This window comes from Eptatretus burgeri, chromosome 9, assembly GCF_056783735.1.
Source record: "Eptatretus burgeri isolate ZD-2024b chromosome 9, Ebu_testis_v1, whole genome shotgun sequence".
In the NCBI taxonomy this organism is placed as follows: domain Eukaryota; kingdom Metazoa; phylum Chordata; class Myxini; order Myxiniformes; family Myxinidae; genus Eptatretus; species Eptatretus burgeri.
Window position 1 is genome coordinate 41741683 of NC_140969.1, and position 18061 is coordinate 41759743.

The 18061-nt window shown below is 45.8% G+C and overlaps 1 protein-coding gene across 4 annotated transcripts in view; it reads right to left on the reverse strand.

Moving 5' to 3' along the window:
* LOC147020008 (estrogen receptor beta-like) overlaps positions 1-16975 on the reverse strand; it is a 295296-nt gene extending 278321 nt beyond the window's left edge. For 2 of the 4 annotated variants that reach the window (XM_085894930.1, XM_085894929.1), the window contains exons 1-2: positions 16873-16975; positions 2820-2909 (exon numbers count right to left, since the gene is read on the reverse strand). The gene's annotated coding sequence lies outside the window, so the exon portion shown is untranslated. The remainder of the gene's footprint in view (positions 1-2819; positions 2910-16872) is intronic. The other 2 variants (XM_085894931.1, XM_085894933.1) reach the window with 2 other exon arrangements.
* Between the last annotated feature and the right edge of the window lie 1086 nt (positions 16976-18061).

Consider the following 18061-nt stretch of genomic DNA (forward strand, 5'->3'; position numbering starts at 1 on the left):
AGTGAAGACATCAAAACTATGGAATAACACACATGGAATTATGTCGTAAGCAAAAAAGTGTCAAACAAATCAAAATATATTTTATATTTTAGATTCTTCAAAGGAGCCACCCTTTGCCTCGATGACAGCTTTGCACACTCTTAGCATTATCTTACCCAGCTTCGTGTGGTAGTCACCTGGAATGCTTTACCATTAACAGGTGCGCCTTGTTAAAAGTTAATTTGTGGAATTTCTTTCCTTCTTAATGTGTTTGAGCAAATCAGTTGTGTTGTGACAAGGTTGGGTTGGTGTACAGTCAATAGCCCTATTTAGTAAAAGACCATTATTTTGTCTGAACTGTAGTAGTCCATCATTACTTTAAGACATGAAGGTCAGTCAATCCGGAAAATTTCAAGAACTTAGAAAGTTTCTTCAAATGCAGTCGCAAAACCATTAAGCGCTATGATGAAACTGGCTCTCATGAGGACCGCCACAGGAAAGGAAGACCCAGAGTTACCTCTACTGCAAAGAATAAGTTTATTAGCGTTACCAGCCTCAGAAATCACCAATTTACTGCACCTCAGATTGCAGCCCAAGTAAATGCTTCACAGAGTTCAAGTTACAGACGCATCTCAACATCAACTGCTCAGAGGAGACTGTGTGAATCAGGCCTTCATGATCGAATTGCTGCAAAGAATCCACTACTGAAGGAGACCAATAATAAGAAGAAACTTGTTTGGGCCAAGAAACCCAAGCAATGGACATTAGAGCGGTGGAAATCTGTCCTTTGGTCTGACGAGTCCTAATTTGAGACTTTTAATTCCAACCGCCGTGTCTTTGTAAGATGCAGAGAAGTTGAACGGATGATCTCTGCATGTGTGGTTCCCACCATGAAGCATGGAGGTGGAGGTGTGATGGTGTGATGGTGCTTTGCTGGTGACACTGTCGGCGATTTATTGAGAATTCAAGGCACACTTAACCAGCATGGCCACCACAGCATTCTGCAGCGATATGCCATCCCATCTGGTTTGCGCTTAGTGGGACCATCATTTGTTTTTAAGCAGGACAATGACCCAAAACACACCTCCAGGCTGTGTCAGGGCAAGTTGATCAATAAGGAGAGTGATTGAGTGCTGTATCAGATGACTTGGCCTCCACAATCACCTGACCTAAACAAACTGAGATGGTTTGGGATGAGTTGGACCGCAGAGTGAAGGAAAGGCAGCCATCAAGTCCTCAGCATATGTGGGAACTCCTTCAAGACTGTTGGAAAAGCATTCCAGGTGACTACCTCATGAAGCTGGTTGAGAGAATGCCAAGCGTGTGCAAAGCTGCCATCAAGGCAAAGGGTGGCTACTTTGAAGAATCTAAAATATAAAACATATTTTGATTTGTTTAACACTTTTTTGGTCCTTCATAATTCCATGTGTGTTATTTCATAGTTTTCATGTCTTCACGATTATTCTGCAATGTAGAAAATAGTAAAAATAAAGAAAAATCCTTGAATGTGTAGGTGTGTCCAAACTTTTGACTGGGACTGTACATGCATAGAAGACACTTGAAAGCATGGGAAGCATTGTAAAGCGATCTGCCCAAACTCAGAGAAAATAAAAAACATGTTACCTCAATAATTAGATGATATTGTATTTCAATAATCTGAAAGGTGAATACGAAAGCAAAATATTTATCTTTTCAGGGTTGTGATAGTATTATGATACTATCCTTACTGTAGTACATGGACCGGTGTTTGTGTGTTTGTTTGTGGGTTTGTCGGGCTACTACTCCTACAGTTCTGTCCCAACTACATACAGACTTGCTACAGAGGATAAGCATAGCCCAAATTAATTATAGGGGTGTTTTTGTCTTTGCCGGTGGCCTTGGGAGGTGGGGGGATGCAAATTCTCCATGTAAACGTGTATCGTGTAGCACTGCCTCCAGATGGGGGAGGATATTACAAGTCTCCACCATATATAGACTATTCCTATCCCCACGTTTTCTAGTGCAATGAGGTGTTTTGAATTATAAGCAGTAGCTGTATGTTTTTTCTTCATGCACGTAACCCAGGTTATTTGATTTTCCTACACAGAGCTGTCACTTGCCTACACACAGCCAAAATAAAGGTATGTGTCAGAAGAACGTGTTGCGTGCTTGGAACAAGATCGCCCGTAGGATGGGTACTCTGCTAGTGCAAGTCATTCGAGAAATGCCTGTTTCTCTGTGGGGTTGACTTCTAAACAATTTGAACCTCTTCTAGAAAGAATGAGTGGAAAACTGCAGGTTGTATTCAGGGTGTACAAGAGGCTTTTACGTTGTAAATAAAAGTTTCATACTCCCAGGAGTTCAGGGTGGTGTGAGGAACTCAATTCCCTCTTTATAAATTGGTCTTACGTTTGTGAGGGAAATGGGGGCCACTGGGGGGGAGTGGTGGGAAGACATTGCCCCAGAACAGCTAGAACTGTATAGAGAAGTATAGTCCGTGTACAAGTCGTTAACCAATCTCGATGTAATAATCAGGGAAACATAGCTGGATAATTCTCCAGTTTGAATATGCACCATACAGGGGATGGTGTGTGATAATTAATTAGGGATTAAGGAAAAGCAAATGGTACATACTGTCATGGCCAAAAATATTGGCACCCTTGCACTTTTTTCAAATAATGTACCATTTCTTCCAGAAAATTGTTGAAATTAAAAAATCTTTTCATATCCACGCATGTATTTCTTTGCTTTGCAGTGATACAAAAAAAAAAAAAAAAAAAAAAAAAGAGGTGAAACAATGACTAAATATTCGCTTATTCCAAACAGAAATCCTAAAATAGCCTGGACACTATTATTGGCACCTTTTAGAAGTTGTTAGAAATAATTCAATTTCAAGCAGCTGATTCTTCTTTACTTTGGACTTGAACTCAACTGTGGCGAGTTGCAGGTGCCTGCAACATAAATAAATAAATAAAAATCACTCATTCAACCAGTCTGAATAGAGGAAAAGGAGTCATTCTGCTGTTTTGTGTCACTGTGTGGAAAACAATTAGCATGGAGAAAAGAAAGAAAACCAGAGAATTGTCTGAGGAGGTCAGACACAAGATTGTAGCCAATCATGGACAATCTCAAGTCTACGAGTCCATCTCCAGGGATCTTCATGTTCCTGTGTCCACCATACACAATGTTATCACAAAGTTTAAGGACCATGGCACTGTCACCAACCTCCCTGGACGTGGTCGCAAGGGACAACCTGATTGAAGATTGCAGCGAAGGATTGTTCGAATGGTGGAGAAAGCACCTTGCTCAACTGCCAGATTCAAGCTGACCTTCGGACACAACGTCCGACAGTACGACAGCACCAACTAAATTAAAGAGGGTTCCATGGTAGGAGACCCAGGAGGACCCCACTGCTGAAAGAGAGAGACAGAGAGAGACAGAGAGAGACAGAGAGAGACAGAGAGAGACAGAGAGAGACACTGAGACACTGAGACACTGAGACACTGAGACACTGAGACACTGAGACACTGAGACACTGAGACACTGAGAGACTGAGAGACTGAGACACTGAGACTGAGACAGAGACATAAGAAAGCCCGACTGGAGTTTGCCAAAACACACAAGAACAAGCCAAAATCCTTGTGGAAAAATGTCCTGTGGACAGATGAGACCAAATTAGAGCATTTTAGCAAAGCACATCATCTCTGTTTACAAAAAACAAAATTAAGTCTTCAAAGAAAAGAACACCTTCCCTGCAGTCAAACATGGAGAAGGTTCAGTGATGTTTTGGGGTTGCTGTGATGCCTCTGGCACTGGGTGCCTTGAATGTGTGCATGGCATCATGAAATCAGGAGATTGCCAAAGCATTTTGGAGCGCAATGTTCAACCCAGTGCCAGAAATCTGGGTCTTCGTCGAAAGTCATAGGTCTTCCAGCAGCAGGACAATGACCCCAAACAAACTTCAAAAAGCACCCAGGAATGGTTCAAGACAAAACGCTGGACTGTTCTGAAGTGGCCAGCAATGAGTCCAGATCTAAATCACATTGAACACCTGTGGGGAGATCTGAATACAGTAGTTGGGAGAAGGCACCCTTTACTTCTGGGAGAACTGGAACAATTTGTATAAGAAGAGTGGGCCAAACTGCCAGTAGAAAGGTGAAGGAAGCTCATTCATGGCTACAGGAAGCACTTGACTACAGTTATTTTGTCCAAAGGATGTCAAGAATTTTGTCAATGCCATTTCTCTTTATTTTCTGATTTATAAGGATATATTAAGTTCTGAATCAAAAACAAAGGTTCTGTAATATTAACAGTGAAATTAAGAATTGTGGAGACCAAATACTTTTGTCAATTTCAACTTATTTTTAGAGAAAATTGTGAGTTATTTGAAAAAATTGCAAGGGTGCCAATATTTTTGGCCACGACTGTTTCACCCCCTTGCAATGTCCCATGGGTTGGGACCAGGTGGCCTTGGGGCTCTGTCGGGCAGGGGAGAGAGTGGGCGGAGCTACGAACTAAGGGTCGGACCTATGGATGCCTCGAGGGGTGGAATATTGTCCAGAGAGTGAGGGGATAAGCCTGCATCACAAAGGTTTAGTTTGATAAGGATTGTGAGTTTGAAGGAGAACTGACTGAGAAGGGGATTTGTGGCTGAGGAGAGGAGAGGATTGCATGAACAGAGAAGTAATTACTAGATTGTTGTTCAACAGAGAAAACTGTTGCTTTGTTTGTCTTGCCTGCCTGCATGTGTTTTTGTCGTTCCTGCCTTGCCCCATTCGTCGACCTTCTCCTCTCTTTAATGCCTGCTCACCTCCTCATCCTGCCTGTCCATGGCCACTTCAGTAGCACACCCTCCCACCCCCACCACCCCCAGCACCCCCTTCCCACACCTTTGATGTCCCCACCACAACCAGAGATAAGCCACCCGTTTCTTGTTCCCATTCCCTGTCTGTGAATAAATCTGGTGTGTGGTGCTATAGGTTTTATTCTCATTGTGTATCATTAATTATTATCGATTCCGTGTCCCCCCTTTCTTCCCCACCTAAACCCGCCATCATCTCCAACATCGCGATCACCATCCCCTGGTTATTTTGTTATTTGGCTCAGAAAAAAAAGAAACCAGATGGTTTTGTCACAGCTAAGGTTCTCGTGTCTCTTTTCAGTTCTTGCGCACGCAAACCCACCATTAATCAAATGCAGTCTGAGGGAGTTAAAGCCAACTTAGTCCACCAATAAAGCGACGGTGTTAATCGGCCTGGACATGACAACTGGTGTCAGGAGTGGGATTTACAATCCAAGGGCTTCTAAATTTAAAGTAAATTGGTGTCGGGAGAGTGTAGGAGAACACGCTGCAAATAAAAAAAAAAATCTTATATATTATTTCCGAGTTTGTGGTTTCGTGTCGCGCTATCTTCGACTTTGTTCTGCGCTCGAGTAATGTGATATTCGGCTTACATTATCTCAAAGACCATATGAGGTGCATGGTACAAAAAAAAGTAAATAAAATGGTTCTGAAACAGTGAAATCGTATTCCACTTACTGCATTAAAGTAAAATTACTACTGATACTCTGCATCAGTTCCTTTCTCAAACACACCCACTCCAACATGTCGCGCAGAGTACAATTTTATTTTTGGATTGTTTAAGCACGTGTGGGAAGAAAGCTGATGCACAAAATTGTGTATGTGCAGGAGATCGTGGCATGAGGAAGCAGCAAGGAGGAAGGAAGTGAGCCGGGGTTGGGGGCTAGTGAGGAGCCTAGGGTCAGAACCTCCCCCCCATTCCTGAATGGCCAAGCCAGGAAAAGGGCGCGATGTCCATCCAGGCCATATTTGATTATGTTAACGACAAATAATAATGAACAAATAGATAAAATGGGAGAATGAACAGATAAAATGGGTGACAATATGAATAAAGAACGATAACAGAAATAATGAAGGAAATAAGGAATGAAATGAATGAAATTCGTGATTTGGGGGTGAGGGTTGAAAGGAAAATGGAAGAAATAAAGAATGAATTGTGAGCATGGATTGGTGGTACGGAGAGGAAAATGGAGGGCAGTTATTGAAAACGAATTGCCTGGAGGAACATCGCACCGGTGTGAATGTCACTCTCTTCCAGTAGAGAGACACCATCCACATGACGAGCAGGTTAGAGGGATTAGGCTCTGTGATGTGTGAAGCAACCTCCGTGGTTGTGGTGCGGTGCTCATGGGCACATAGTTAGACCTGGCAGGGATTATTCTGGCACGCCGGGGACCGACGGGATGCGACGTGGCGCCAGCTCTGGTATGTGGAGGCGGCCGAACCTGAGCCAGGTGTCGCTCTAGGTGAAAGCAAGACTGGACCTGCGATGGAGAGCGAGGCTACATCCATCGTCTTGTGTGAGCTTGTCGGTGGTAGTTGTGCTTGTTCCCGGGTTGTTTGGGACGGACCATGTCAGGGTCGACTTGGCACCCGAAGTGTGTTTTAGCGACTACAGGGCAGTGGATAAGAAGGAAAAAGTTTGAGTGATAGGGCATTGAGAAAAAGACAGGCCACTGTGAGCCTGTCAGTTGGAGCCCTGATTGGGATTGAAATGTTTTTGTACTGCGAATGCAGAAGTAGGAGCTGTGAGTCATGAGGAGGTGGCAACTCATGACAGTGGAGGAATGTAGAAAAAGTGGGAGGCTCAAGGCCAGCAGTGGCTTCAGGAAGAGGCAGAAAAGCCTAATAGGAATAACGGGGTTATTATAGTGTGCAGCCACATTTGGAAACACGAGGCCAGGTATTGTAAATGTTAAATCAAAAGGGAATTTGTTTAGGAGTAGCCTTGGTGGGAGTTAGTTCCCGGGCTGCAGATTTCGGCCCAGGTGGGTTAAGGGGATCGGTCTCATGAGAGATTGCCCCCCTTGGAGATTGGGTCGAGCCAGGCAGCTGGGGAGCTGCACTGGCAGAATTTATATGTGTGGTCCGACCATGGGTGCTGTGCTGTGACTCGGGCCCCATGGGGAGTCTGGTGGAGTGTGGCATCCTTTGTCCACCGGGGCTTCATCCGAGCGAGTGTCTTGGGCAGGTGAGGTCAACGAAGCTTGGAAGGGGCTGAGACCTCTGGGGGTCTGAGGTGGTGCCTTCTGGGCACCTGTCATGGTACTCCATGAGGACCACTAGGAGGTGCTGCGTGTATTGTGGCGACACCATTGAGGGCCAGTTTGGGAAGAGAGCCCTGGGTGCAATTTGGAATGGGTTACATGGGAAGAATGGCTGCAGCAGGCACTGCTGGTATTGAATGGGCATCCCAGTAGTGATTGGATTTGTGGTTAAATTTACCTTTCCCCATTGTCACGACTTGCCATGCTTTTCTATTGGGGGGTAACAGGTGATTTGGGGAATTTGTATGGGTGATGGGTAAGTGTGGCCATAAGAGCCAAGCATGTGGATCTGGTGGAAAGGGTTAAAATGTGATGTGTTGTAAATAAAGGATGGTGTTTTGTTTTGGTATGTGTTGATTAGTGTGTACACAGGCCATGGCAGGGTAGGTACCCAGGACACACACACATTGCCGACCTCACGACTTCTTGCCCCACCTCCCTCCCCCTTCAACTTCTCGGCCCCCAGCAGCCAAACAAGATGTGTGTGTGCCCGCCTGTATTGCAAGGGTTGGAGATTGGAATGGCAGCAAAGGAGGGTGTGAAATTTGGGGTTTTGTGGGTGGGGAAGATGTGTGTGTCCGCAGGTAAGGAAGAAGCTCTGGAGGAGCGGTGACTGCGACCCCTCCAGATGTAACACGCTCCTGGCAGCCGGAGGTGTCTGAAGTTCGGGGGCCCATCGGAGGAGGGTCTGTTTGGGCGACCAATAGGTAGGAGACCCTTGACGACCCGGAGAGAGGCCAGGAGAGCCTGGGGCCAAGAGCTAGTGCCTGTATGTGTAGAGACCCTCCGCTGCGGGACATACACCTAAGGAGCTGTTTGGCTGCTCGAGGCCGAGAGGGTGAAGGGGGAGTGGGGGGAGGGGAAAAGAAGTCGTGAGGTCAGCGACTGTGTTTGGACTGTGGGCACTAAAGCCTGAAGTGCCCCCACTATCTTGTTTGTGCAGGACCTCCCCGCTGCCGAGTTGAGGGCCACACCTGCAGTGTGTTAAAAGATGAAGCCGTGACCTTGCAGAGAATGTGATCAGGTTGTTGCTGTTTTTGTATGAATGTGGGAATGTTCCACTCGGTCCCAAATGACTTGATTTGTGCTATGAAGGGCAGCTAGCCCGTGAAATTGGATAGGTAGGTTTAGAAATTGGGTATTTGGGCTCAGCTGACAGCTGGGGCAGGTGACATCCACTCGGGGTCATGATCAAGTAGTGGGGTTTGTAATGGATAAGTTAAATTGTGAGTAAGGTAGGCCTGTTTGTGTTTTGGAGCCACTCTCTCCCCACCTCAGAACATCGAAGTGAAGAGACGAGGGAAGAACAACTGCACATAAGAAGTGTACATTTTCGAATTGTTTGCAATGAAGGGGTTAGTATGGAAAGGAGAATAGGTAAGATAGCTTTGGCTCACTTCCCATAGCCCCTCCCGATATATTTTATTGAGGTTAATTAGGTGCAAGTCCTCGGTGCAGCGCCCGTGTTAATCAGCCAGGACACGACAATGTTTCGTATAGCGCCACCTGGTGGAAGCCAGTATGACAAATCCCCCAAAAATAATCTACATACCATAAGAAGATCCAATGTCTGTTTGTGCCCGTTTTGCATCTCCTCCCAAACCAATGATCGCACAATGTTAAAAAAAAAAGAAAAAAAAAGTTGCCATATTCAGCAACAAGGACACAGGCAGTGCAAAGTCAAAAAAAATAATTGATTTGGACAAAAAAACAACAGCCCAGACAAATGAAACGTGGAACAGCCTGTGCCTGTCCAGGCCTATTCTTCACGTGGACAAGTCGAGAGATGCTGCTGATTGACTACGCAAAGCTAGGTGCACTGTGATTGGCTCCTGGCAACTGATGTCATCCCTGTTTTATTTGATGCATTTGGTATCTGGGTTCCCCTTATCTATCTGTATAAAGAGGACCCGTAGAGTGGGAGACGAGGTTTTGCAATCGCTTGTGTGTGTCTGTCTGGCCAGACAATAACTTTTTTTTACCATTTGAGCTTTTGTCATCAAATGTTCCAAAAAAACCTTTATTAAGAGAATATGGAGAAGACCAATTAATAATTGGGTCAAAATGTCAAAGTGCTAAAGCATAGCAAAGACAAATAGCCCTGATTAGCCATCCGCCACATGTTAGCGAGAGACGGACGTGGCTTTTTTTGGTTTTCTTTTGAATCGCTTATTTACTATTTGACGTTTTCTCATCAAATTTTGAACAATCGGTTACAAAGAGAATATGGCAGACACAAACGAATAAAATTAACTTCACTTTAAGATGTTGTTTTGTCAACATTAGTTTTGAGTACAAAGCAGATGTGAAGGAGACGGGCATTGCATTATGAGATGCCTTGCAGTTACCTCCGCCACCAAAGGTAGGCGAAGGTTATGGTTTCACCCATGTTTGATGGTCTTTCTGGCTGTGAGCAGGATATCTCAAAAAGTTATGGAAGGATTCAGACAAAACTTGGTGAACAGGTAGGGTGTGTGACACGGACAAATTGATTTGATTTTGGTGAAGATCCAGTTCTGGATTCGGATCCTAGAAATATTAAAGTAATTCTTCACCATTGAGACATCGGGTCAAAAATGATATCCCGTATAGCACAATATTTCAAAAAGTTGTGGACGGGCTATTCCCAAACTTTGTGGAGAAGTTGGTTAGGTGACAAGACCAAGCCGATTAGATTTTGGTTCAGGTCCAGATACAGATCTGGCTGATCAGTGGGATGCAAAACATAAACTGTTCAGCCTGGTTGAGGTATGCGCTCCACCAAGTGGCATTCTAGTTTGGGTTTATTTATATATTAGCAAATACAACCCGTCACTTCATTGACGGGGATATTAATGGTGGGAGGTGAAAGAGGGAGAGAGAAGAGAAGAGAAGAGAAGAGAAGAGAAGAGAAGAGAAGAGAAGAGAAGAGAAGAGAAGAGAAGAGAAGAGAAGAGAAGAGAAGAGAAGAGAAGAGAAGAGAAGAGAAGAGAAGAGAAGAGAAGAGAAGAGAAGAGAAGAGAAGAGAAGAGAAGAGAAGAGAAGAGAAGAGAAGAGAAGAGAAGAGAAGAGAAAGAACAGGGAGGGAGAGAACAGGGAGGGAGAGAACAGGGAGGGAGAGAACAGGGAGGGAGAGAACAGGGAGGGAGAGAACAGGGAGGGAGAGAACAGGGAGGGAGAGAACAGGGAGGGAGAGAAGAGGGAGGGAGAGAACAGGGAGGGAGAGAACAGGGAGGGAGAGAACAGGGAGGGAGAGAACAGGGAGGGAGAGAAGAGGGAGGGAGAGAACAGGGAGGGAGAGAACAGGGAGGGAGAGAAGGAGGGAGAGAGAGAGATGGAGAAAAGGGACGTGGGGAAGAATAAGAGGTAGGGGAGGACACGGGAGGTGAAGAAGATGGATGCAGCCACAAATTCAGGAAGGAAAAATACCCCCGAGGAGGAGTGCTGGTCATCTCTGCCAGAGGTCGAAAGTAACTCTGTGCCAGACTGGAATAGGGGCAGTTCATAAAGCACGTACTCTCTACTTCCGGGTTTCAAAACCACCCACCCCCCTCTGTATGCAGGCTCGTGACCACCCTCCCACCCCCTCATACATCGCTAATCGCTTGCAAAGCCCGCAGTTGCTTATGAACCGATGTTTGTAAGCCATGACGATGCAGTCCCTAGCGGTGTAATTTACCTTTTTCTTTTAATATCACAGTACGTCATTTATGAAAATAAAAGTACAAATTGACATTCAAGACAATGTTAATGTCATAAATGAAAGTAAGTGTGCATATAAACTTGTGTTCCATTGTTTTAGTTAAATCTGACAAAAGCTTCAAATGTAATATTTGTCTCGGAGAGTTCCGGTTCTTAATGTTTTAACTTTTTTTTGTATGTATGTACTTTATGAACGGCCCATACGGGGAATCACGAGAACGAGAGATCGGAACGAGAGCAAATTTCAAAAAAATGGCTCGTGTTGTTCTAGATAATAGTCCATAGTATCTGAATCACGAATAACATTTGATCTCTCTTGATAAATGAGGGAGGAGATACGATTTGAAATCGACAATTTCGCAACTTTGACAGCCTCGTGACGTTGACCTCGACCTTGGACGACCTTGAAAGTTATATCGTTGTGCATGTCTCATCGACCTCTATCCATTCCACTATTGGCTATTTGTCTCCACTCGGTTTGATTGTGGACGGACGGACGGACGGACGGACGGACAGACTTCGAGACTGGGGTTATTAGGTCATCTCTACCGAGATGATAGAGATAACCTAAAAATTACCCCCGTGTGAGAGTGACGGTCATCTCTATAATGTTTTTTTACTATCATAATCGATGAAACTTTGCCAGATATCTCCGAAAATGACAGACTTTCACAACTTTCGTGACCTCGTGACCTTGGCCCTGACCTCGAATCCGGGAAAAAATATGTCGTTGGGTTTCACTCATCGACCTCTACCCACACACCAAATTTCATCAAGATCGTAAGTAAAAAAGTTTTCTTCGTACCAGGAGGCGTTTTTGACCATCTTCCAGGTTACGTGGCAGCCAAACGGGACGGAAATTCAAAAATCTGTCCGGTTAGATACAAGATAATATTTTTTACTATCATAATCAAAAAACAGTTGCCGAATATCTTGTAGAATGGCAGACTAGATAGGTTTTGAAAATGGCGATTTTTTATAACTTACGTGACCTAGTGACCTTGACCCTGACCTTGAACCCGGACAAAAGTTATATCGTTGTGCAACACTCATCGACCTCTACCCACATACTAAGTTTCATCAACATCGGAAAGAAAAATTGTGGACGGACGGACGGACGTACGGACGGACATTTGGTCAGGCTTTATTAGGTCATCTCGGGAGAGATGACCTAAAAACTGGAAACTTGGAAAGAAGTGGGCTTGGAGAGGGTTTATGGTTTTGGATTAGGGATTATGTGAGATGGTGGTGAACAGATGTCTTGAAGACCTGGGGGGGGGGGGAGAATGGGATTGAAGAGAATGCGGAAGTTTGTTCCACAGGTGGGAAAACAGAGGAATGGATGAATGGAGATGAGCAGCGATTCGGAATTTTGGAAGTTTATCCGTGAGTGGGTTACTGGCAGACCATGTGCACTCTGTGGAAACCGAATCCAAAAAAAAAAAAACTCATTACATCTCCGATGAGTCCCTTAATGCTAAATGCATCTACAAAATTTAATTTCACAATGTGCCCGGAATTGCACGTTTCAGTATTTGACACTTTAACCCCACCCCGGGCTCTTAGGGGGTGGCACCAAAAACGATACTGCTCTCACACTTACTTGCCATGTGTTGATCATAACTACCAAGTTTGGTGAATTTCTGCACAACTGTTGAAGAGGAGATATGGTGACGGACAGACAGATGGACAGTTGCAATACAGTCAAAGCTCGTTACCATGCCACCCGTAGGGACCGAGCAAAAGTGGCATAGTAGCGAGAGTGGCATAGTAACGAGATTTTGTAAAAACAGCCTTATTTTCTCAAGTTACCCATCTGTAGTTAATCTTTAGACAAAATTTATTCCAGGAAGTAAAAGGCACGACTGTTGTATAAGCCAAGCGAACAGAGAACATACACACACTAACAGAGTTCACACACTAACAGATGGCATGGCGAGAAATTCACGACACACAAAGCTTTCAAGAATCGTCGGCTGGCGCATCTTCTTTCGGCGGATCTCGTGCATCTCGTTGTCCAGCCGATCGCACGCTTGCATCACACCGGGCTTCCCGCTTCTCTGCTGCATGAACTTCCGGACGGTGCTACAAGCGCGCTGGGCTTCCTCGAACGGAACGATTTTCTCCTCGACAGTTACCTCGTCATCTTCGCTTTCCACCGGCTCCTTACTGCAGAGAATCTCCTCCGCAATCTCCTCCAGCATGAAATACCCGCCAGTCGCGAGGCGCTCGTCGGCTTCGAGAAAGTCAGACAGCTCGATCTCCTCGTTCTCGTGCATCTTTTCCTCGGCAGGCAGAGCTTGCCAGATGTCGGGCAGCTCCGCATCCTGTGGCTCAGTTTGGATCTCCTCTTCGATGAACTTGGCCTTCGCGAAACAGTTCCTGATCGTCGACTTGCCGACCTGCTCCCAAGCATGCCGGGCGATGTGTAGAGCGTCGAGCAACGTGAACTTGAACTCCTTTCCCTCGTCTATGGCCTCAAGCCGGCGGCATAGCAGGAGCTTCTTGTCGTGGCGCTTGAGGTTCTCTATGATTCCCTGATCCATTGGTTGCGAATTGGCTGTCGTGTTGGGTGGGAAGAAGACCAGTTGGATGTTGTTCAGCTCGAGCTCGGGAGGGTGGCCAGAGAAGTTATCGAGACAGACCAGCACTCTGCGTCCCTGCTGGCCGAGTCGTCCGTCCCACGCACGCAACATCTCCTTGAAAAGCTCCGCCGTCATCCACGCCTTCGAGTTCGCCTTGTACTTGACCGGGATCTCTTTGTTCTTGAAGGCACGGGGTTTCTTGGAATTGCCAATCACCAGAAGAGGGAACTTCTCGCTGCCGCTCATGTTTGCCCCAACCAGAAGAGTGATCCTTTGCTTGCTTGTCTTTCCTCCAGTACACCGCTCTCCCCTGAAAGCCATGATCTTGTTCAGAAGCAGCTGCCAGAAGAGTCCAGTCTCGTCCAGGTTGAAGACGTCGTCTGCGGAGAACTGCCCGAGTAAGGGCCGGAGAACCTGTTGTTGCCACTCAAGAAGGGATTGCGAATCCACCGCTCCAGCTTCGCCCTGCACTGTCTTGAACGTGATGCCGTGGCGCTTCTTGAAATTGCCCAACCAACCGTCGCTCGCCATGAAGTCTGGGATGTGCATCAGCTCGGCCAGTTTCATCGCCTTCTCCTTGATCAGATCGCCGCTGACAGGCACATTCTGTCCTCTTGATTGCTTCAGCCACATGAGCACTCCCTCATCAAGCTTTGGGTCGTGAGCCTGCGTCAACTTCATGCGCTTCGATGGAAATCCAGCTTTGATTGCAGCCTCGATTGCATCCTTCTTGCTGAGAATGCCCTTCACGATGGTTCTCATAACTTCGACGCCCCATTTCTTGCTAATCTCCCTGGCCAACTTGGACTGATTCGGCTCCTTCTTCGCGGCATCGATGATCTCCTTCTTCTCCTTCAGCGTAAAGTCGGTTCGCTTGCGTTTCTGAGCTGACATTATGGGCTGAATTTGAAAAAAAATGATGTCACTGTTGTACGTGTGCCTGCGTGTCTGTGTGTGTGCTCGCGCTTTTTTGTGTCTCGTTGTGCGTGTTGTGATTGGCTTGTTGTGGCTGGCATCGGGGAGAAGAATCGCGTGTTTTGACACAGTCTGACTATGCGCGTACGTATTGAGTTATGTTGTGCGCAGCTGGACTGTAGTTCGTCGCTTCGCCTTTGGACGCGAGTGTGATAATCGAGCACTGCGCAATACAGACTTTTTCACGACTCGTGCCTTTTAACAGTCACACAGTAGTGGCATGGTAGCGAGAGTAGGGGGTGGCATAGTAAATTTATTTTGTATTGAATTTTGTCGGGACCGAGCAAAAGTGGTATAATAGCGAGAGTGGCATAGAAGCGAGGTGGCATAGTAACGAGCTTTGACTGTATCTCCCCCTCTCCCTTAAATTAAAAAATATAAAAGCCTGGGGACAATAAAATTGAGGCCTGCAAAGTATAGGACGAGGTGGCCAGTCCGTCCTAAAATAAGGTCTTTTTTGGCTATGTGGACCGTTATTATAGCAATTAACTATCCTCGCAGGACGTTTGATCAATTTAGTGAATTATTAGTGCAACTTAGTGAGATGTACTCAGAGCGGCTTCAAAAAGGTTGCAAATTATTTGTGAACAAAGTTAAACTTGGTCCAAAAGAATTTCATTGGGTTTTTTTGTGTGTTTGAAAGCACGTAAGTACAAAAATAGTCCTCAGGTCCATATTTGCATTCTTAAAGTTGTGAGGGAACTAAACGGAATAAAACTATGAATCGGCACAATCGATACATTACGTATGCAAGCATGAGAGAATATTTCACCCTGGCCCCAACCCTGTACGGTAACATCTTCGATGCGAGGGGTCTCTGGGTAGCTCCTGGGAAATCGATCGGCCATCTCCGTGCCGTGGGTCTGTTCGAGCAGAACTGACCCAGGCTAACCATCATCATCATAATCAGCATCATTATCATTCCTGCATGCTCCAAACATAGGAATCTTCCAATTTCCCTTTTCTTCCCAATCCTCCGAGATGCCCCGACCTTTTGTATTTACTGACATCATCCATTCTCATCGTTATTTGAACTCGCAGGCGCCCCTGCCCTACAGGCAGGAGTGACCTACTCAGTTTATGGGAGCTCGGGCTGGAGTAAGGTTAAAGTACGTGCTCACCGACTCGCATTGGGTAGCCACTTGAGGCCAGTTTTGGGGTTGGAACCAAAGGAACCTCTATGTTGGCCCAATAACTGTTAAATATAAATTTTGGAGTTTCGGTAAAAAAATCCGTTTGCTCAATTTTCAGTAAGGTTTTGCCCGACTCGCTCACCACCCCCAAACACCTCAGTGCACAGGTAACTAGAATGGCACTTGGTAGAGTGCACACCTTTGCCAGGCTGAACAGTTTACGTTTTGGATCTGAATCCGGACCTGAACCAAAGTCGAATCAATTCTTCCTCGTGATACTCCCCACCTGTTCACCGAGTCTCGTCCGAATCCGTGCACAACTCTTTGAGATATCCTGCTCACAGAGACAGACAGACAGATAGACAGACATGACAACATAACCTCGGTCGTCCTTCGGTGCGGAGTAAATAAATACATACCCCATTTACCAGGAACAGCCTACCAGTCCCAGAAGAAGTGATCAGTTACACGGTTGAAGTAAGCTCTCGAAAAGTATTGGGCTGACGACCAGTGGGAACACACCTCGTATTCGAGAGATGGACGTGTGAACAAACACCCCTTGAACCGAGGCTCAATACTTAACTAAATCCAAGGAAACGAGTGGTGGTCGTATGGCAGCTTAGCTGCCAGGGTAACTATTGGGTGGTCGCGAGACTACCCTTAGTCTCAGCTTGTCCGTCTGTCTGTATGTTTGTATGTAATGGACAGCTCTGGAGGCCAGAGGACTCAAGCGATTTTGATGAAACTTGACTGGTAGGTTCATACCAGGATCTAGTTGTACGCTTTTGAGCACCGTTGCTATGGACGCCACCGTTGCCTAGCAACGGGACTTTGAAATTTTTGAAAAAAATCCGAAAAATATTTTTATGTATATTTTTTTCGAAAATCAAAAATCGGCTTCTGTGCTTTTTTATTCGCACTATAATCAAACTCTTTGTCAAAAAAATTTCAGCCAGATCCGTCAAAAACTGTGACGTATGCAATTAATTATAGCAAGCGACCACCCATGTCGCCTACCGGCTTGTCATTACTTGAAGCGCGACTGTGTCGCTGATGCAGTGCCCCTCTACCAGCACACACACACTGGAACTGGTGGTACTCATTTCGCCGACCTCGGAAGGTTGACAGGCTGAGTCAACCCCCTGGTGTATTAATTCAGCGGCCGACCGGGGTTGAACTCAGGACCCTAATATCACAAGCCGCCACCTTAACCACTGAGCCAACACCAGGCTACGAGAAAACGAGTGTTTTTGTCAGTGTTGTGTGTTGCCTTGCTCGACCGTTAGAGGGAAAATCCTGTTAACACCGTTTAATTACTTCAATACCTCAGGGCGGGTGAGCACCATGTGAAATGACCGGGTCGATTTGACACGTTTCCCGACCGTCCCGCGCAGCAAATTAAAAACAAGCACCTTCAGCGAGCGGCGGCTCCAAGCACACAGCAGCGTCGACCAACGTGCCCGGCGGCGTCGCGCGCGCGAAGAGCGCCACCAACAGCCAGCGGGAGGAAGTGACGTAACAAGGGTGAAATGAAGCGCGGTTTCTCTCAGTGACGATTTAAAGGTAAAGTTTTTTTTTGGAACGGCGGATAAAAATCTCGCACACATGATTCACTTTCTCGCTTGTTGAGAAACTATTCTCCATTGCAGTTTTAAAGTTCGATGAACGAACAACATATCATTTGCCTGTCGCGCACAAAAAAAAATATTATTAACCCCCTGGAAACGTTCATTGATGCATTGATAAGGCAACAGGATATCCATCCAACTGTCCAACGTCAAAAACGGCGTTTCGTGACCGAAATCGGGGTTTGTTCAGTTACCAAGCAGCTAGCCAGCGCTTTCCAAGCCAGCCGTTCCTTATGAACGGGTTCCAATGGAGTGCTTAAACCGCTGAACGAGCGTTCCACAAGAAGCTCGGTAACTGAACGGTGAACACCACAGTTTTCCCTCTTCAGCAGTTTTCCTTTTCCTCGATCTTTACGACGTTTACTCGTCTTCGTAATTTAAATATCAGATTTTTTTTTTCATCTCGTTCACTTATTTATTATCCCGTCAAGTACCTTTCTCGATTATTAAACTTAATTTATATTCCAGACGAGGCATGAACTTTGCTGAATTTACTTGAGATTATAGGCTCGGTCGGGTTGACAACATTATACACCGCCTCAAACTACATGTCCTCTGGTTTGCTTCCAAAACTTCATGGTACTCAGGGAATAGTTACCCCACGCGGTCTTGAGAACGGCTTGTGTGCGACTGCGAGACAATTCTTCTGGCGTCGAATCTGTCAAGTTGCATCGATCTGCGCTTCTGAGGTAAATCATGTGTGGAAATGATACTTTGAAAATTTTCCATGTACGCTTTAATATACACGGCATCAAATGGTCACGTAACATGTGGTAAAGTTTCAGGTTCCTCGGGTGAACGGTTTTCAATGTACGCTCGAAGCAAAATACAGACACGTACTACACGTACACGTACTACACGTACTACACGTACACGTACTACACGTACACGTACTACACGTACACGTACTACACGTACACATACTACACGGACACGTACACGTACACCTACACGTACTACACGTACACGTACA